The 22,500-nt window shown below is 36.0% G+C and overlaps 1 pseudogene; it reads left to right on the top strand.

Moving 5' to 3' along the window:
* The window catches only part of LOC135210131 (uncharacterized), a 49,630-nt pseudogene that overhangs the window by 13,130 nt on the left and 14,000 nt on the right, over positions 1-22,500 (top strand).

Raw genomic sequence — 22,500 nt, 5'->3', positions numbered from 1 at the left:
ATAAGTAGGCAGTTTTTTTAGTGTTATTAATAATATAGAAATGTACAGCTCTCTCTCTCTCCTCTCTTTCTATCTCTCTCTCTCTCTCTCTCTCTCTCTCTCTCCTCATGGCATTAACCAGTTTCTTTAAAAGGGCCTTGTTAAATTTCTAAGTTTCTCAAATATGTAAATTATATATATATATTATGATTTATATATATATATATATATATATAGATATATATATATATATATGTTATATAAGGTATAGAAAATAAATTATATATATATATATAATATATAATATATATATATATATATTATATGTAATACACATATATTAATTCTATATATATATTTATTATATTATATTATATATATATATATATAATATATATATATATATAATAGTAAATGAAACTTTAATTATATCTTTGGATAATTTCCGTGTCTTTATATGCAAATACTGCCATTGTCATCCATTGTTCTTACATATCTGCTTGTGTAAGTCTGGCTTTGATGTACTTTTTCACACTCTAAATCCGTTCTTGGAAAAAAAAGGGGCCTCAAATTGCGGATATGAAGGTCATTTCCCTCTCTCTCTCTCTCTCTCTTCTCTCTCTCTCTCTCTCTCTCTGTTTCTTTTGGGTTATGTAACGTGTCATAAGGTAGGAATTGAAGCGATCATAGGGCGGGTAATAATAGTAGATTGACCGATAAGGTCCCAAGCGCAGGAAGTATAAAGGACGGTGGATAATAGGCAAAAAAAAAAAAAGATTACGAATAAATAGATTGAAAGAGGAATAAGCAGTAGACGAATTACGACAGCAAAGCCCTAAAACAGAAGAGAGAAGAAACGAGAACTTGCTTTATTTTGAGTCAGGCTGATCAAGTTGGCGAAAGCTCCTTATATAATTAGCAATATACTATACATATGCTACTGTGGACTTCATTTTTCCTTCCAAAGATATGTATGGTCGTTGGCCGTGGAAATGAGGCGTCACTCAGCATTAAGAGATCCACAGTGTAGCTACCAATCTTGGTTCGTTCCCATGGCGTGGTGTGTAAAAGAGAGGCTGTGGTGTTTAGATTAGCCCAATTTATGTCGTTTAAAAAGTGCTTGCGAGGCGTGGGCAAGCTTTGCAAGCATGAAGGGTTTAGATGAACGAGAAGATGTCATTGTGTGTGTGTGTATATATATATATATATATATATATATATATATATATTATATATTATATATATATATATATATATAGATATATAGATATTATATATATATCTATATATATATATTATAATATATATATATATTATATATGTGTGTGTGTGTGTATAATTTGAAGATATGTATATATATATATATATATATATATATATATATAATATCATCACTACTATATTTTATATTTATATTTGTGCATGTATATCCTTTATATCTATTTTTGCTTGTGTATACGAGAATATACTGCATACGGCTATGTACTATTTGTCAAATGATGTCAAGGTAATTTAACCTCTGTTCCCGAAAACTGAAAAATGAAACCAGGAAATCAGACATATACATAACTGTCACGAAGGCTCCCTTTTGTCTTGTGTGGGAGGAACAGATTTCGGAAAACAGATTAAAAAAAAGAATTATATAGTCCGTCATATCTTTGGGAACGAAGGCTGCTGTTGCATAATGGGGGAACCGCCTGCTAACCTGCAATTGTTCTTGCAACCTGTCCTTGGCCGAACAACTTTGCAAATCCAACTGTGAATCCTTAATTTTTCCGCGTTGTTGAGAACCTGATGTTGTTTTAATGGTCCGTCCGGAGGAGATAAATGCCGGAGTTATGGTTGTAATGGCGCGGGGCATTTCCGTAGATGCTATGATAATGGGTATATAATAGTTCATGTTTTTTTTTTATGCTCCAGTGATGCGTTGAGTGACGTAATGACAGAACGGTAATTGTTCTTGGGTAATGATGGGGAGCAAAAAGAAGCTTGCCTTTAATGATGACGGAAGCTGATGGAGCGTCTTTGAAGCCATTACAGTTGTGTTGGGAAGGAGTTTGGGAAAATATGTTCTTGACGATGGGAACTTGTTCTGAGAAAGTTGGGTTATCACAAACACACACAAGCGTAAATACTTTTAGCTTCCAAAATTGTGTTGTCTCTCGTGATATCTTGACTGGACTCCAGTTATGTATAGTAACCTGCCTTCTTTTTAATTACAATACATGACGCTGTAACCTGGGTACTCCTTTTGAATGACAAAATGTAACGCTGTAACCTGGCTTTTTTGTGTGTGTGATTACAAACCATAACGCTGTAACCTGGCCCTTTTGTGATTACAGAACTTAATGCTGTAACCTGGTTCCTTTTCAATTACAAAACGCTGTAACCTGGCTCTTTTTGTTCAGTTTTTAAAAAACATAAACGCTTGTAACCCTGGCCTCTTTTCATTTACATAACATAACGCTGTAACCTGGCTTCTTTTCAATTACATAATGCTGTAACCTGGCTTCTTTTCTTTCCAATTACATAAACAACCTGCTTCTTTTCAATTACACTGTGTAACCAGGCTACTCCCTTTGAATTACAAAACATAACGCTGTAACCTGGCTTCTTATTTTGAATTACAAGACAACGCTGTAACCTGGTTTTTCCATCGCAATCATAAAGCAAAACGCTGGCTTGGGAGCTCTTGAGATGAAGTTAAGAGGTTGATGTGCTTGAAGATACCAGACCTAAAACTTCATCCCTTCCGTATCAGGGAATATATCAGGAGTAATGGACTTCTTCCTCAATAGGAGGGAGGAACCGCCCTTTTAAAAGAGGAAAGCCGGAGTACCGAAGTCCTGAAGGGGAGGGAATGAACTTGAGAAATAAGATGACTAAATCCACCAGCGTTGTTGTGGGCAAGAATTCTTTACCGGACTTTTCAGGCATTTTTTTTTTACTGCTTTAAGACAAGTTTAACCATTGCTGGACTTTTAATGCAGTTTTATTACCGCTTTTAGACAAGTTCAACCATGAAGTTCGAAACGCTTTTATTTTTATTTAGTGAGAATGGAATGAAGTAATGATTGAGTGTTTTATTGACTTTTTTTTCAAGTTTCTGTCTCTATCTTGTGTGTGTGTGTATGTGTGTGTTCAGAAGCTCCCTCAAAGCAAAGGCACAGGAATTCATATGAAGGCTTACGGCATGTTTCACTTCATGGAATATATTTAGCGCAGTGATCAAATAGCGCTAGTAATAAGAGTAGTCCAAAAAAAAAAAAAGAAGCATAGTTCCTATCCTTCTTCAGATGGAGGTAACTTCCGTATTTTGTCAACGCTGACGAATTTAGTGTTGAATCGCGACCCTATCACTTTCGCTGAAGCAATCTCTTCGCAGCAGTCATAAAGCTTTTGATTTCTGATACAACAATCTCTCTTTCCTCTCCTCTCCATCTCTTCTCTCTTCTGCTCTCTCCCTCTCTCTCTTCTGTTCAAGAAGCCGCTTTTTGACTTGATGAATCATTCAACATTACCTGGTTGTTATTCGATTGTTGCGGGTCGAAGTTTGACGATAAATAAAGATGAAAAACGTCACAATAGTAAAGGAGTTGAGTGACCACTAATCCGTCAAAATGTATATTACCACAGCAATTTCAGAAGGGGGATATACGTACTGCTGTTCAAGGCACTAGTGTGGAAGCCATTCATGAGATTTTCTCTCTCTCTCTCTCTCTCTCTCTCTCTCTCTCTCTCTCTCTCTCTCTCTGTTACACGCAAGCCGTTATTGTCGCTTACGAAAGGATTGGGAAATCGATGTATACGACATCACGCAACAGTTCCGTGCGCCAGTTCATCTATCAAGCTATCCGTGTGCTGTCTGCGTCTCTCTCTCTCTCTCTCTCTCTCTCTGGTTGGTATGGTGCTGGCGTCTCTTATCTCGTGGTCGCGGGGTTCGATTCTCGGCCATTCCATTGAGGAGTGAGAGATGTGTATTTCTGGTGACAGAAATTCACTCTCGACGTGATTCGGATGTCACGTAAAGCCGTTGGTACCGTTCCTGAATAACCTTTGGTTCCATCCAACGTAAAAACACCATACAAACAAACAAACAAACTCTCTCTCTCTCTCTCTCGGTCCTCTCTCTCTCTCTCTCTCTTCTCTCTCTTAGGTATCATGACGGAGCTCATGATGATTCCGTAGAATTGACGTCAGAGATCGAAAGTGTAGCGCGATCGATCAAGTGATGCTTCCGTGATGATTATTGTGAAGAGTTTCTGTTGACGACGCTACGACTTGATATGTGTTGATTTTTTTTTTTTAGAAAACATAAATAAGTCTTTATGTTAGACAAATTTCTCAAATTACGCACTTTTTTTGGAAGCTTAATTATATACATTTTTTAATGTTAGGCAAGTTTCTCATTTTACGCAATTTCTAAGCGTAAACATTTTTATATGTTGGACAAGTTTCTGAAAGTGGTTTTTTTAACTTAGGCATTTTTGGAAGCGTAAATATATTTTTTATGTTATACAAATTTCTCATTTGCCGCATTTTTTAAAGCTTAATATTTCATTTTATGTTAGACAAGTTTTTGAAAGTGATCTCTGTGAATTTACGCATTTTTTAAGCGTAAATATTTCTTTATGTTGAACACGTTTCTCAAAGTGGTCTTTTTGAATTTACGCATTTTTTTATCGAAAATATTTTTTTTATTTTAGACACGTTGCTGAAAGTGATCTTTTTTAATTTACGCATTTTTTTTATCGTAAATATTTTTTATTTTAGACACGTTTCTGAAAGTGATCTTTTTTAATTAACGGATTTTTTAACCGCAAGTTTGTGAAAGTGGTTTCTTTGAACTTACGCGTTTTTTAAGCGTAAATATTTTTTTATGTTAGACAAGTTTCTCAAGATGTTCTTCCCGACTTACACATTTTTGGAACCGTGAATATTTCTTTTTATTTTAGACAAGTTTCTCATTTTACGCATTTTTTAAGCGTAAATATTTTATTTTATGTTAGACAAGTTTCTGAAAGTGATATTTCCGGCTTACGCATTTTTTTAATCTTAAATATTTTTTTTTTTTATGTTGAACAAGTTTCTGAAAGTGTTTTTTTTAATTTTAACTTCCGCGCATTTTTTTATTGTAAATATATTTATTTGGGACAGGTTTTTGAAAGTGTTTTTTTTTTTTTGCTAACTTACGCATTCGTTTAATCGTAAAAATATTTTTTTTATGTTGGACAATTTTCTCGAAATAGCTTTTTCGACGTACGCATATTATATATATATATATATATATATTAAATATATATATATATATATATATATATATTATGTATATATATATATATATATATATATATATATATATATATATGAGCATGCTTTTGCGAATCATCGTATGTAAATTCATATCGAAATAATGCATTTTTTTTTTATTTCTTTCAGATTAACTCTGAAAAGCCAACGAAGGAAAAAAGAAGGAAAAAAATATGCTGGGGAAAATCTTGTCCTTCCTGGCGTGGGCGGGGCTGTACCGCGTCCCTATGACGATACTGAACGACGGCAGTCCTACGCCCACCAACTTGTCGGTCACGCCCACGCAGGCGGCTGACGTCACGGCCAGTTTTATGGAAGTGTGAGTTTCAATTTTCAGTGATCACTGTTAGTTCCTAGTTGGACGAGTGGGTTAACGTGCTCGCCTGTTTAACTGATAAGCAGAAAGGTTCTTTGCAGCGTGCCACCTCGGTGGCCACGAGTTCGATTCTCGGGCATTCCATTGAGGGGTGAGAGATGTGTATTTCTGTGTGATAGTAGTTCACTCTCGGTCCCGTTGCTGAATAACCACTGGTTCCATGCAACGTAAAAACACCATACAAGCAAACAAACTTCGGCCCCTAGCTGCAACCCCTTTCAATCCTTTTACTGTACCTCCTTTCATATTCTCTCTCTCCCATTTTACTATAAACCCTCTCCTAACAATTGATTCATGGTGCAACAGCTTTGAGGTTTTCCTCCTGTAACGAACTTTCAAAACGTTTACTCTCAGTTTCCGTTCAAGTGCAGAATGACCTCATAGATCCCAGTGATTGTCCTTTGGATTCATGTCTACCCTCTCCTCTGCCTTGCAGGCTGGTGGACAGCTTCGTGTCCACGGACGGGAAGAAGGTCTCCTACCTGGCCCTGGAGCAGAGTCCTTTCTACACGAAGGATTTCCAGGACTTCCGAACCTTGCTCAAGGTCGTTGACCCAGGCAAGATGTCGGCGCAGGAGAGGAAGAGCTTCTTCATCAGTATCCTTTTTGCCGATTTTCAATAGCCGCTATGTTTTATTTGGAACACGCTTACATACAGTCACAAGTACTGGAATTCATTTTTTAACATCTTATGTTAGCTGCGACGTTTGTTCTTTTCTTTATAATGCTGTAAACTATTTTAAAAGAATTATAGGCTTCAAATATGGAGTGCTGATTCCGTAGACTTTGTTCTCGTCCTCCGTAAGTTTGAATAAAATACTTTACATACGAGTACATATGTTTGTATACTGCTTTATTGAAAACATGCATATAGTTTATTTTATCATATATATGTAGTGTGTATATTTAGAGAGAGAGAGAGTGTGTGTGTGTGTGTGTGTGTGTGTGTGTGTTCACACTACAGCTGATAGGTCCATCTTTGCCTTGAATCGACTGGTATATTTTAACATATGCGAATTTAACGTATTCGAATCATTCAGAGTTAAGGCCGGTAAGTTCGTAGTTGTCTCAGCGTAACGACGAGAGCATTCTCAGGTAGAACGTAATTTCGTTGTTAACATTATTGTAATTTATTTTAATGGTGGAAATAAAAGGAGAAAGGTTATCAAAGCCACTTTAAATATGCAGACCGACTGACTGACAAAGAGATAACGAGGTTGAAAAGCGTTCGGAATCTCTCCGAAGGCGAATGAAACTCTATAATACCAAGACCCCAGAATCAGGTGAAAGGTTCGGGTGAAGGACTTGAACAGATTCACACTAAAGCATTATTGCTTCACGATCGTCGACAATTACCAGAGAGAAACTCCTAGGAGATCGGAAATGTGCAACCACAGACTGCAAGGTTTCATATAATGATTTGACGACATCATTACTATGAATTATCTTAAAAGGTTATTTTACGAATTATCTCAAAGAGCGGATTAACGGGATGTGGTCTAAGGTTTCCGTGAAAGAAAGTCTGATAGTGGAACTTGTTTTCAAGAACAGTAAAGGGAAAAGAATATAGATGTACGTAGATATTTGCATGAATGAAAACACTTTGTCAGTCAGTAAAAGGAAAAGAATATAAATATAGACATTTGCATGAATGAAAACACACTTTGACAGTCGATATACAAGATTGTTCAACATTATTTTTATTCAGATGTTACAACTTCTTTGGACTAGACGTGAAAAATAATAATAATACAAAGAATTGCTTACAGATAAGGCCTGCTTTTGGCTACCAAAGCGTTATCCTAACAACTGTTCTCCCCTGTCATAGAGAATAATAGCTGTACTAATTAATGAAAGGAGGGACCAAGCCAAGCGCCAGGTGTCCTGGCTAAGATGCAAAAAAAAAAAAATTATAAAAGGTTTGCAAGGTTACAGACCACATTAGAAAAGCGGATTGAATGGCATTGATAATTAATTAACCCTGTGGTTATATGATGGTTCATTTCCTGCCGTGAATTAAGAAGAAAGAATTTATATGATTTCGTCTACATGTTATAGATGGGAGTTTATGTACATCAGTGTATGTGTTTCATTGTGTACACGGACGTACACAGTGATAAAGCGAACAAAACAGATTTTTTTGTAAAAGTAAAAAAAATAAATAAATAAATAAACATTCACATGACTCACGTCAAAATAACTTGAGGACTTCAAGATGACTTCCTAGGATATTGTTGTTGTGATTCGTTATGAACAGGACCGGTGGCCGCGAGTTCGATACTCGGGCATTCCATTGAGGGGTCAGAGATGTATATTTCTGGTGAGCGGAGTTCACTCACGACGTGGTTCGGAAGTCACGTAAAGCCGTTGGTCGTCCCGTTGCTGAACAACCTTACTGGTTCGATGCAACGTAAAAACGACATACAAACAAACAGACAGTTTTTTACTACGCGTATTCCCTTCCTTGGTATAGATAAGTGATTTAAGTTTTGATAAGTGACTAGGGACTGCTAAAATGAAGATTCATCCGACCCGTAGGAGTTACGAGTTTATATCCTTAACCACCCTCCTCCCCCCTGAAAGACCTGTATAACATCTTGACCATCGATGCCCTGCTGAGTATGCCCTCCCTCCCAAGGAGCACCATCAGCGTGACCAAGTTCTGGTCTCGCTACGGCTACAAAGTCGGTCCCTACACGCTGCATCTGGACGACATCGAGCACGGCATTCTCAGGGGTGAGGTTCTGGACCCTCTTCAGTTGACTCCGCTGTCTCGCTTTTGTTCTTGCTCATATTTTAACTTCTCGCTTTTGTTTTTCCCCTTAGCTTAAGTTTTTCTTGCTTTTGTTTTTCCTCTTAGTTTTCACTTCTTGCTCTTCTTTTTCCTCATAGTTTCACTTCGCGCTTTTGTTTTTGCTCTTTGTTTAACTTTTCACTTTTATTTTCCCTCTTAGTTTAACTTGTCGCTTTTGTTTTGCTTTTATTTTTCTGCTTAGTTTCACTTCTTGCTTTTGTTTTTCCTCCTAGTTTTACTTTTTGCTTTTGTTTTTCCTCTTAGTTTAATTTGCCTTTGTTTTTCCTCCTAGTTTCACTTCTTGCTTTTGTTTTTCCTCTTAGTTTAATTTGCCTTTGTTTTTCCTCCTAGTTTCACTTTTTGCTTTTGTTTTTCCTCTTAGTTTAACTTGCCTTTGTTTTTCCTCCTAGTTTCACTTTTTGCTTTTGTTTTTCCTCTTAGTTTAACTTGCCTTTGTTTTTCCTCCTAGTTTTACTTTTTGCTTTTGTTTTTCCTCTTAGTTTAATTTGCCTTTGTTTTTCCTCCTAGTTTTACTTTTTGCTTTTGTTTTTCTCATATTTGTTTACTTGCCTTTGTTTTGATTTTTCCTTCTAGAACTTTCTTTCCTTCTTGCTTTTGTTTTTCTGCTTAGTTTCACTTCTTGCTTTTGTTTTTCCTCCTAGTTTTACTTTTTGCTTTTGTTTTTCCTCTTAGTTTAACTTGCCTTTTTATTTTTCCTCCTAATTTTACTTTTTGCTTTTGTTTTTCCTCTTAGTTTAACATGCCTTTGTTTTTCCTCCTAGTTTTACTTCTCTGTTTTGTTTTTCCTCTTAGCCTCACTTCTCGCAATTTGTTTTTCCTCTTAGTTTCACTTGAAGCATTTTGTTGAAGATGCACATATGTTGACTATTACTGTCTGTGGATATATTAACACTTATACAAGTTCCATCCATTCCTTTACCCGCAGAATATAATATAAAAGTAAAATTTCTGTGGTGAGGCTCTTACTTTCTTTCAATTTAATACATTTTTTAAATTTTTAATAGCTCTAAGTTTCATTTGAAGCATTTGATTGTTCGTGCACATCTGCAGAACGTTACTTTTTGCGTTTATATCAAAACCTATATGAACTACATCCATTCTGGCGTCGACTGGAAACATTAAAAGGTACATTCTCCTCTCAGGTAACCGCCCTCACCCAACCACATCCTCGATCATGTTCGAGCAAAATGACCCCAGGTTAGGGCTGGTCCTTGAACCCGATCACAGGATCCACTCGGCCCTCAACTGCGGTGCGATGGTAAGCAATTTCTCATCTTATATCCGGATCTTGCTGATTGTACCGGTTTAGTAGTAATTTCCTTAAACTATGTATGTGGAAACCGGAAACTCTTTTAGTACTTTATTTGCAATTATGAGTAAATTATATTATTATCATTATTATTATTTTTATTATTATTATTATTATTATTATTGTTATTATTATATATATATACACACACACCTATATATATATATATATATATATATATATATATATATATATATATATATATATACATATATATATATATATATATATATATATATATATATATATATATATATATATATATATATATATATATATATAGAGAGAGAGAGAGAAAAATGAGAGAGAGAGAGAGAGAGAGAGAGAGAGAGAGAGAGAGAGCACCAAAAACTAATTCCTATTGATGTTCGCGGTGACTGTTCCGTACCTAACCCAACCTGTGTACTGTTGCAGAGTTGCCCTCGCCTGAACTACTACAAAGTGCAGGGCCTGAACAGCAAGCTGGACAGCGGCATGAAGGGCTTCTGCGAGGGCGCCGTCACCAACGTGGGCGGTTCCTCCCTCATCCTCAACTCGATTTTTGAGTGGTTCAGCTCCGACTTCGCGCCCACGGAGAAGCTGGTCATGAAGTAAGACTCTCCGGTTTTGGTGTGGTTGTTTTATAACATACATACCTACATACGTACATGCATGCTACGTATAAACATACGTAACTGCATACTTTGTTATGGGTGACGAGATCAAATACACACCTTTGCAGGATACTGAATAGTAGCGCCGTCAGTGCACCTCGTGAGGATGCACTGTAGGCATTACTTCGGCCCCTAGCTGCGACCCCTTCCGTTGGTTTTACTATACCTCCTTTAATTTCCTCTTTTTTTTCCATCTCACTTTCCACTCGCTCCTAACAACCTGTTCATAGTGCAACTGCTTTGAGGTTTTCCTCCTGTTACACCTTTCAAAATTTAACTGTCGGTTTCCTTTTTCAGCGCAGAATGACCTCATAGGTCCAAGTGCCTGGCCTTTGGCATAAATTCTATATATTCAATTCGGTATTGAATAGTCATGCGTGTCACAGACATAAGTTGGTATGGGTAACGATATCAAATATGAGGCTTTTGGGGGCATTGAATAGATAGTCACACGTATAAATGGTCTCTTCATGACATATTTCGACATGGTCATTTTTTTACTTGTCTTTATTCGTCTTTGTTTGTATACCATACCAACTAGCGCCTCAGCGGCGTGGTTGGTATGGTATTAGGGTCCCACCTCGGTTGTCGCGGGTTCGATTCTCGGCCATTCCACTGAGGAGTGAGAGATGTGTATTTCTGGTGATAGAAGTTCACTCTCGACGTGGTTTGGAAGTCACGTAAAGCCGTTTGTCCCGTTGCTGAATAACCACTGGTTCCGTGCAACGTAAAAACACCATACAAACAAAGCAAATATAGTGTACTGTCATTATTGTCCTCAGTTATCACACAATGAAAATACTCTCATGTAAATTATCAATATTTTTGCATGAATCTTTTTTGTCTTTATTTAAAACAAAAGTTCACAGTGTACTATCATTATTGCCCAAAGATTTTATTTTATTTTTATTTTTTTGTATAGTGTACATTTATTATTACGCTAAGTTTTTTTATAGTGTACAATCATTATTGCCCAAAGTTTTAATTTTTTTAATTTTTTCATAGTGTACAATCATTATTATCTTTTTTTTTTCTTTTTTGTATAGTGTACAATAATTATTATCTTAGGTTTTTTGTATAGTGTACAATCATTATTATCTTTTTTTTTTCTTTTTTTTGTATAGTGTACAATAATTATTATCTTAGGTTTTTTGTATAGTGTACAATCATTATTATTTTTTTTTTCTTTTTTTTTTTGTATAGTGTACAATAATTATTATCTTAGGTTTTTTGTATAGTGTACAATCATTATTATCTTTTTTTTCTTTTTTGTATAGTGTACAATAATTATTATCTTAGGTTTTTTGTATAGTGTACAATCATTATTACCCTGAGTTTTTTTTTTTTTTATAAAATCATTATTTCCCAAAATTTTCATTATTTTAATTTTTGTATTGTGGACAATCTTTATAACCCTGAGTTTTTTGTATACAATCATTATTGCCCAAAATTTTCATTTTTAAAATTTTTGTGTAGTGTACAATCATTATCACAGCACGTTTCCTCAGAGTTAGAGCACTCTATGAAAACTCAGCTTCTTCACTTCTAAATTAATCCCAAGACCAAAGAGACGCCTCCTGGCACCTCGGTGGCCGCGAGTTCGATTCTCGGGAATTCCACTGAGGGGCGAGAGATGTGTAGTATTTCTGGTGATAGGAGTTCACTCTTGACGTGGTTCGTCAAGCCGTTGGTCCCGTTGCTGAATAACCGCTGCGTTCCATGCAACGTAAAGATACCATACAAACAAACAAACACAGAGACACCTCAGAGTAAGAGTAGATTAACCCTTCAGCTCCGACTTAAGCCTTCTTCCTTCTTCAGGTTCCTGTCGGAGTCCGTCGACGATGCCAGCAAGAAGAAGGCCCTGGCCGAAGCTGCGGAGGGGAGGCGCCGCTACACATTCCACTATGACTGGGCGCTGAATGCAGTGAGTGGCTGAATATCCTCTCTCTCTCTCTCTCTCTCTCTCTCTCTCTCTCTCTCTCTCTCTCTCTTCGTCTGATAATGATGCTTTTAAGTATTATATATTTTAAACTTAATAAATGTGTAAATTCATTTTAATAAATTCTCTCTCTCTCTCTCTCTCTCTCTCTCTCTCTCTCTCTCTCTCTCTCTCTCTCTCTCTCTTCGTCCGATAATGATGCTTCTAAGTATTATATATTTTAAACTTAATAAATGTGTGTAAATTCATTTTAAAGAATTCTCTCTCTCTCTCTCTCTCTCTCTCTCTCTCTCTCTCTCTCTCTCTCTCTCTCTCTCTCTCATATGGTGATGCTTTTAAGTAACAAGTTTTCTTAATATATACCTTTGTCTTTATTATAGAGCTTTGGGTCTTATGTGCTATTGATATTATTCACTAATATTCTCTATGGTAATCACTCTCTTCTGTTTTGTAGTTGAACATTGTTTTTGCAATTATGTATTTTCACGGATACAGTTATACTTGAACTGCTAAGCAGAGGAGGGCCCACTTTTTCCATATATATAGTACATGTGTGTATGCCAGGGTATTGAATGGGATCGGTATACTACTTTTACTACGTATATTGTGGTTAATTTTGTTATTGTCTTTTTTTATTCACAAACTGTCATTATCTTGCGATGATACCGGTTACATAATATATAGTATATATATATATATATATATATATATATATATATATATATATATATATATATATGTTATATATATGACTGGTAAATTTGTTCTGTTACAAAAGAATTCCATCTAATAAAAGGTGCCCATAAAAAGGCATAATATAGTAAGTAAGTACTTTATTTCAAGAATGCTGTCTATCTCTGTAGGAGTTTCTGAAATTTTACTACTTCCCCTATATTTTTGTAAAGTTGTTTATGGGCTCCTTTTATTACACCAGACATATATTATATATATATATATATATATATATATATATATATATATAATATTATATATATATGATATTTGAATGTAAATGGATACATGGAAAATTATAACTGATTCACTTAAGGTAGATTCTCGGATGAGCCTTATTCTTACGAGACGTTTGTTTGGTGGCTGCTGATTGGCTGGTACCGGGAGGTAGGCAGCTCCCAGCCAATCAGCGGCCGCCAAACTAACGTCTCGTAGGCATAGGGCTCAACCAAGAATCTACCTTAAGTGAATCAGTTATAGTGGTATTGGTTTACAGTTTGGAAGTTAGATGCATGTACTATACGCTTGTATGCTTAGGTGGTGGCATCACTGATCTTTACGTTTCAATACTTGTAAATTAATCTACCACTTTGAAACACTTTTTACTGGTATATATATATAGATATATATATATATATATATATATATATATATATATATATATATTAATAATATCTATATATATATATAATATATATTATATATATAGAAATGCTTCGATAATCGCACTGAAACCACGCATAATATCACGAGGTAGAACTGACTGCTAAATTTAAGTCACTCCTCTGGGTACTAAACGGAATGGTTTTCTGTAAATGGTGGCTGGCTATTTAAAGAAAATGTACCTTCCATCTTCCAGTCGCATGAGGTAAGACTCTTGTAAATGATTGTTCTTTCATACCTTCTCAAAATGGAAATGTTTAGAGTCATGTGATTTTGATTAGATTTAAATAATGCTGTTTGATATCTACCCCATCTGATATATAGGAAGAATTTTCAATTTACATTTTGCCAGTATATTTTTCTTGTTTCAGTATATGCTTACTTATTTTTTTCTCTCTTCTTTCAGGCATAATGCATCGAAGAGCAAGTTTCTTCTGGTGATCAGCGTGACTTCTGTTTGACCTTGGAACTAGAACGTTGTAATCTAGTCTGATTAGGGAAGAATGTATCCCGCGTTCTCGTGAGAATGTATAACCTGTGTCTAGTATTATATTCATCTTCTGTCATGTATATCATCTTTAGCATTGTTTAATGTGTTTAGGTATTCATCAAGTTAGCCGTTATTATTACGTAATCATCTAGTTAGTTAGTGTAGTGGTGGGAGTTACCATACAGGGTAAATTGTGTGTGTGTGTGTTTGTGTTTGATTGTACATATTTAAAGTGTTACATTTTCAATTGTTTGACCAATTTGGGTCTCATGAAGTAATTATATTCATAAATTGGGGTTCCTTTTAAGTTTCTTTTTTTTTGTAAGCTTATCTATCTTTGCAAGACTTTTTTTTTGTTGCAATTAGTGATTGAGAGAGAGAGAGAGAGAGAGAGAGAGAGAGAGAGAGAGAGAGAGAGAGAGAGAGAGAGAGAGAGAGAGAGAGAGAGAGGATATCCAGACAAAAGCCAGCAAACTGCAGGTAACCAGGTCCTACTTCCCCCTACCCCACAACTGCAATACTTTAAACCTTGTGTTATTGTAGACGATTGCTGTAGATTTACGAATTGGCTTTCCCTTTCTTTGTTTGGTAAATGACGTTTCATATAAAAGCAATTAATTGCTTATGCTACTTTTGGAAAAAATTAGTTACAGTTCTTGCTTTCGTTTTCCTGATTCCCATAGCCTTCCATTTTTCCACTTTCTCTTCTGTTAGAGCCCTACGTGCTTCCTTTCTTAGCTTCCCCCTCCCCCTTAAATTGAGGGTGCCTTCTGTAGAAAAGATAATACCCATAGTACCCAGACTCGGAGAGAAAACGCTTTGCTTTTACGTCGTCATTTATTTTATAAATAGGTCTCCTTATCTTTGAGAAGTCTTTTGTCATTCCTTTAGCTTTTTTTAATCCGACCCATTTCAAAAAGGTTACATATGCGTATTATCCACCACTGCCTCCCACCAGCCCTATACCCTTTAGTTCGTAATCCGGCTTAGGCTAAGGTTGTCTGTTCAGTGAAAATCAAGAATTTGTAGATCTGTATATCCACGGAGTCGATCTTGTGCCAGTATTGACAATTATGAAAATGCGAAGTGAAACCAAAAAAAACAATTACGGAATCTCGGCAGGTGTCGAGGACCGTGGATCTTGTATCGTTGTGTAATGCTGAGATAGGAAAGTGCCCGATTGGCAGAATTACGGAATTAAACGGCGATATAGTTTCCACTCGACTGAGAAATGTTGGAAGGTCTACTTTATCGAGTCTAATGCCAATATCTGTTATATATCAGAATAAGCACAGAAAATAGAATAGCTTTTTTGGTCATTCACATTTTTCTGCTTGCAGTGTTACACGAACCACTTTTGTTACAGCTGGTATGTGTAATTTGGTAAAATTGTAGTTTAATTTTGTACCCTAGGTGTATGATGTAGGTAAAGTATATTGGTATTTAGAAGATAATCAAATTCGAAGTGGAGATAATCAAATTCGAAGTTGTCAACGTGCTTTATTCACAGTTAAAAATCTGTTTTGAAACATCTTGGTACCTTGTTAACCGAAGTTAAACTACAATTTTTCCCGTGGCCTCTTATCCACTTGTATGCTTTTATATTTCTTGTTATGTCTTGTTCCAACAAAAGACCGTAATGATGTGTTGTGTTTTATTCAACTAATCTTCCTGTGTAATGTAAACATCATCGCCTTTGGCTATTCGACCCTTAGTGTGGAATTTTACCACAAACTATCAGGAAACGATTGTTTCTCCTTGAAGAAATTGGAGCGAATAGCAGTGTTTTTCATTTAATAATCTCTATGTACTTTAATTGGTTGAGGAAATTTATTTCCCACGTGATATATTTAGTAACTATAGAAATTTATGTATGTGTTCAACGGGCATATTAGAACCAGTAGAAATCTTTTAGTCCCTTCAGTCACCAACCTGTATTCCAAAGGTGAATAGTGTTCCCATACACTGGTTTTCGTATGAGGTTCCCCATTTTCAATACGCTGAGTACCGTGGTTTTTCTTTTGGGGGGGAGGTTTAATACGATGGTTCTTCCCTTCTAGAAAGCGTAGATTTACGAATTGGCTTTCCCTTTCTTTGTTTGGTAAATGACGTTTCATATAAAAGCAATTAATTGCTTATGCTACTTTTGGAAAAAATTAGTTACAGTTCTTGCTTTCGTTTTCCTGATTCCCATAGCCTTCCATTTTTCCACTTTCTCTTCTCTTAGAGCCCTACGTGCTTCCTTTCTTAGCTTCCCCCTCCCCCTTAAATTGAGGGTGCCTTCTGTAGAAAAGATAATACCCATAGTACCTAGACTCGGAGAGAAAACGCTTTGCTTTTACGTCGTCATTTATTTTATAAATAGGTCTCCTTATCTTTGAGAAGTCTTTCGTCATTCCTTTAGCTTTCTTTGGGGTTAATCCGACCCATTTCTAAAAGGTTACATATGCTTATTATCCACCACTGCCTCCCACCAGCCCTATACCCTTTAGTTCGTAATCCGACTTAAGCTAAGGTTGTCTGTTCAGTGAAAATCAAGAATTTGTAGATCTGTATATCCACGGAGTCGACCTTGTGCCAGTATTGACAATTATGAAAATGCGAAGTGAAACCAAAAAAAACAATTACGGAATCTCGGCAGGTGTCGAGGACCGTGGATCTTGTATCGTTGTGTAATGCTGAGATAGGAAAGTGCCCGATTGGCAGAATTACGGAATTAAACGGCGATATAGTTTCCACTCGACTGAGGAATATTGGAAGGTCTACTTTATCGAGTCTAATGCCAGTATCTGTTATATATCAGAATAAGCACAGAAAATAGAAAAGCTTTTTTGGTCATTCACATTTTTCTGCTTGCAGTGTTACACGAACCACTTTTGTTACAGCTGGTATGTGTAATTTGGTAAAATTGTAGTTTAATTTTGTACCCTAGGTGTATGATGTAGGTAAAGTATATTGGTATTTAGAAGATAATCAAATTCGAAGTGGAGATAATCAAATACAAAGTTGTCAGCGTGTTTTATTCACAATTAAAAATCTGTGTTGAAACATCTTGGTACCTTGTTAACCGAAGTTAAACTACAATTTTTCCCGTGGCCTCTTATCCACTTGTATGCTTTTATATTTCTTGTTATGTCTTGTTCCAACAAAAGACCGTAATGATGTGTTGTGTTTTATTCAACTAATCTTCCTGTGTAATGTAAACATCATCGCCTTTGGCTATTCGACCCTTAGTGTGGAATTTTACCACAAACTATCAGGAAACGATTGTTTCTCCTTGAAGAAATTGGAGCGAATAGCAGTGTTTTTCATTTAATAATCTCTATGTACTTTAATTGGTTGAGGAAATTTATTTCCCACGTGATATATTTAGTAACTATAGAAATTTATGTATGTGTTCAACGGGCATATTAGAACCAGTAGAAATCTTTTAGTCCCTTCAGTCACCAACCTGTATTCCAAAGGTGAATAGTGTTCCCATACTCTGGTTTTCGTATGAGGTTCCCCATTTTCAATACGCTGAGTACCGTGGTTTTTCTTTTGGGGGGGAGGTTTAATACGATGGTTCTCCCCTTCTAGAAAGCGTTACCTCTTTTAATGACGGGGTTTCATTATCACCTCCCTAATTATTGCTTGAGGTGTCTTCAAGGACAGCGATCCTTTGTCTGTTGTTTTATTAATGCCATAACACCTTCAGAATGCCAATTGATGCAGTCACTGTTGCCTCGATGAACGTAGCCTTCGCTTCGTTCTTTAGATTAACCTAAAGGTACCCAGAGCTGATAGTAAATGCACTTACTAATGCGACCACAGCCAGTCAAACTTTGTTGTTATTTGCTAACACAAAATTTCTTTTAATTCTCTCAGTATTCACAATTCAACTGGTTCCTTGATTGTCGTGATATGAGAGAGCACTGATCTTTAATAGCTCATCGTCAGTAACATATCGTAGGATAACTGAAGGTCATGCTCTTACGATATTTATATTAACCAAGAAGGCAATACGCAGTAAACGGATTTAACCAGTGTTACTCGTTGCAAGGGGGTAGTAATCTAAGTGACTTCTTGATATGTTAGATGATTGGAAGGTGGATGATCAACATACCAATATGCAGCCCTCTAGCTTCAGTAGTTTGAAGATCAGAGGACGAACAGACAAATAGTCATCTCATTAGTTTTCTTTTACAGAAAGCTTAAAATATACGTTTTAGGCCATACTCTGAAATGGTGTTGATACTAGGTCAGGTTGCTTGGTGCGCGATAGGGACATCCTGTAAGAAAATCTCGTAAACAAGATAACACCTTTGTGTGTGTTGTGTTTTTTTTTTCCATCTTGCAATTGCTTCTAAATACCCTTTCACGATTTCCCAAATTTGACATTTATGAAAGTTTAGGTGTCGTGAATGTATTGCAAAAAATAGTCGTCAGTTTTTTTTTTTTTTACGGAACCGAGGTAGTTTATTTTACATCGTATTTTTTTTTTTTTTTTTTTTTTTTTTTTTTTTTTTTTTTTTTTTTTTAGTAGATTGCCTGATTTTTTTTTATGTGAAGGGGAGTTTATTTCTGTGAAGACTGGCCTGGCTGACATTTTAGGTTTACCGTAGTCTTGATTACCATCATGGTAGGGTTAAACACACATTACACAACTGTACAACAGACACATGGTACATACTATATATATATATATATATATATAATATATATATATATATATATATATATATGTAATAAATTTAAGTATAATCATACACATGCACATAAATACTACATACACATACATTTATATATATATATTATAATATATATATATATATATATATATATATATATATATATATATATATAATAATGGCTGAAACACGTTTTGATGTTCACCTTTTTTTTTCGAATTTTGTTTCTTCACACCCAAAATATTTTCCATTTTTGATACGTATTCCTGTTTGTTTACAATACAGTACCTTCTCCTTCATTCCAGTCTGTCATTCTAAACAAACAGGAATATGTGCCAGAAATGGAAAATATTTTGGGTGAAGAAACAAAATTCCAAAAAATAGGTGAACCTCATTACTCAAACCATTTTTTAAAGTAGAGGATCGAACAAACCGTTTCCTTATATATGTATATATATATATATATATATATATATATATATATATATATATATATATATATATATAAATGTATGTGTATGTAGTATTTATGTGCATGTGTATGATTATACTTAAATATATTACATTCTCCAAATAGAGGTTGACAAAATGAATCTCTTCAGGAGACAGAAATTGCATGGTTGACCTAGACATAGTGGAAAGGCTGGGACAGAATTGTCCCCTGAAAAGAGTTACAAAGAGCAACTCGTGTTAGGAGATGCTAAAGAAGCCGAGAAATCAGTGGCCAAGAATTGAATGGTGCGAAACATCTACTGGACGAGTTGACCCTCGATCTTGTGACTCAAACAGTATCAGTATCTTTGACGTCAACAAAGACGAAAAGAGAGTGAAAAGCAAGCAAAGGAGAAGGACTTAATGTCAGAACTCAAAATTTTATTATTCCACTCTCTGAAGGAGAACTTGTGTGAGATTATCCCAAATATTTGGACATTTCTGCATACGAGGACAGAAAACAAGAAAATTGCTTGTCAGGAGAAGTACACACACAGCACCAAATGCCACATCCAGATTATCAGAAGCAGATTTAGCAGTACCGTTTGATGAGTCTTTCTAGAAATAATACTATTTATTTCTAGACCAAAAAGTGCTGACAGACTGAAAGGATTCAATTCCAAATACTCAAGCTACTATGGAGTTAGAAAAAGACATGGATAATAATATGGTCGGTCCTGAAAACATTGAAACAAACCAGTTTTCGTTCGGCCCACTCAAAGATGCCATCCTGTTCTGCATCAATAGGATCACACAATACTGAGTCAGACTGCAGGCAATAATCTGATGATGATGATCCGTCAAAAGTATAATCATCTGCATGCAAATGAGTGAGAATTCCCAGCCATTATGCAGTGAATGTTTGATCTCCTGAACTGTGCAACACCGACTGGTGGTGAGGATACGAGAAGCTGCTCCCTCTCTAGAGTGCAGATAAGAAGGGTATCTACCTTCTCTCGAGGTGTTGGAAAGAGAATGTAGAATATAATTCTAATGGAATGCGTAGAAATGCTGAAGTAGACAATAACATACAATTTAGATACATGAGATAATAGTATAAACAATGATAATCTCCAATACCCACACAGTTGCTGAGGAATTAGAAAAAGTACTATGCACAATTGACGCAGCAAGACCCAATAAATTTCTTCGTATAAACAATATTCACTGATAATTGGGTATGGGAAGTAAGTTGTCTGCAGATCTATAGAAGTCAAGAAACGTATTCATTATACGGAATGATACAGATCGGTCTAAGTCTGTGTGTGTGCTGTATTATTCACGTCTATTACATCCTTCAGCTCTTGGGAAATTACGAGGAGGTTTTCTTTGATAAAATATAAGGTATTTCATTACAGAAAAGATGACTGAGAGCCAGAGATGTCCCAGCTCGCTCAGTTTAAAGGCAAACTGATCACTTACGCTGAAATAACCCATACTCCTTGAAGCATCCTAAACAATTTGGCAAAGGTATCCTCTGATAGTTAGAATCCAATACTGAATGATATAAAAATTATCTTCCAGTATGAATGTGATCATGATTAAAAAAAGAGAGAGAAAAAAGTAGAAACCTGTTTCACCGGCAATGCAAGTTCATAACAAGGTCGAGGAACTGCATTGTGGGAAAACCGGGTTATGAGGGGGGTGGGGGATGAGGGTTACGGTGATTCTGGGGTAAGGGGGTACCCGATGGACTCTTCCAGGCACGTGTCGGCGTTTCATGCTTGCAGGCCAAAAGCATTCGTTATGAAAATCAGGAGTCTTCTACACATGAAGGTGGCTATATTAGCTCATGGAAGGTAGTCACCTTACTGTGCTTTTGATGACCCTAATTGATTGAGATTATTTCTGAGTGACAGGGACTTCTATATTTTAAAAAAGTGTGAGTATACCACACTGAATGCAGTGGCTGAAGAGGGAGAAGTGTGGTCTCTCATCAGTCACTCAGTGGTGGATAAATTCAAAGTAACAGGAAAAATAAAATTCTCAGTAGGTCTTAGATATCGTAGGAATGTGAGGTATTGGGTACAAAGTGTCACAATTTACCTAGGATTTTGCTTATACACAATAAGAATATGTAAATAAATTGGTGTGTAGATACATTTTAAAAATATGCCTTTTTTTTTTTAGTTTAAAGAGCATCAGTGATGTTGAATAAGATTTCCGGCGATTGTGTCATATTGTCACCGTGATTTTGTCTACATCAATTAGCACATAGCAGGAGAATGGTAGCGGTATTGCCCGTGGCGACGAAGTGTGAGTGGCTAATTAGCGTACGTGATTTGTTTCTGTTACGTAAAATGTTGTGACAACAGGAGAGAGAGAGAGAGAGAAGAGAGAGAGCAATGGAGACCGCATAATATCAGAGCTCGCATCCGCTTAGTACTATGACGTAAGTTGTAAAAACATTCCTTAATAGCCCCGCTGGGACTAGTCTTAGCTCACCGCTGCTGGACACCGCTGGCTTAGCTAAGCCGCTCGGAAGTCATCACCAGAGACCAGACTCGCTGACTCTTGCTCACCTCAGTGATTGTCCGACCGGCGTCATGAAGGCAACGTCCGTGCTCGTCGTAGCGTTGACTTGGACGCTGGCGTACGGCCAGTTCGACTTCTTTCCAGTAAGCTCATTTTCTTTTTTCAAATTTGCTTTGTATCTATGGCCATATCCGCTCTGTAAGGTATTTACTATCTCCCTGTAAGGTGTTTTTTTTTTTCTCCAAGTGACTTCGTTCAGTATCTTTTGACGTGTTCTCAAATGAATATCATTATTGATGTTTTTATTTCTCTCAAAGCTTTTGTACGTTTTTTCCTAATTTGCAAGGTCAACTGTTGGGGTCTCAGGTGAATTTCAGTTATGTGGTTGCTAATTATTATATATTACGTACAATTAGCACGAAAAGATAAGTGTCTGAAGAATATAGACAAATTCTACGATCAGTTACCCATAGGACTTTTTCGAAAACTACGGATAAACAGTATTTCTTTCAAGATAAAAAAAAAAGTTTTTATAAGAAATTCGTTATTTTATTTGAATGTTAGAAAAAAGATCTCACCAGCAAATAACACCAG

Source organism: Macrobrachium nipponense, chromosome 39 (assembly GCF_015104395.2).
Source record: "Macrobrachium nipponense isolate FS-2020 chromosome 39, ASM1510439v2, whole genome shotgun sequence".
Taxonomy (NCBI): Eukaryota; Metazoa; Arthropoda; class Malacostraca; order Decapoda; family Palaemonidae; genus Macrobrachium; species Macrobrachium nipponense.
The sequence above is the reverse complement of the archived record's forward strand: the minus strand, read 5'-3'. Positions and strand labels throughout refer to the sequence as shown.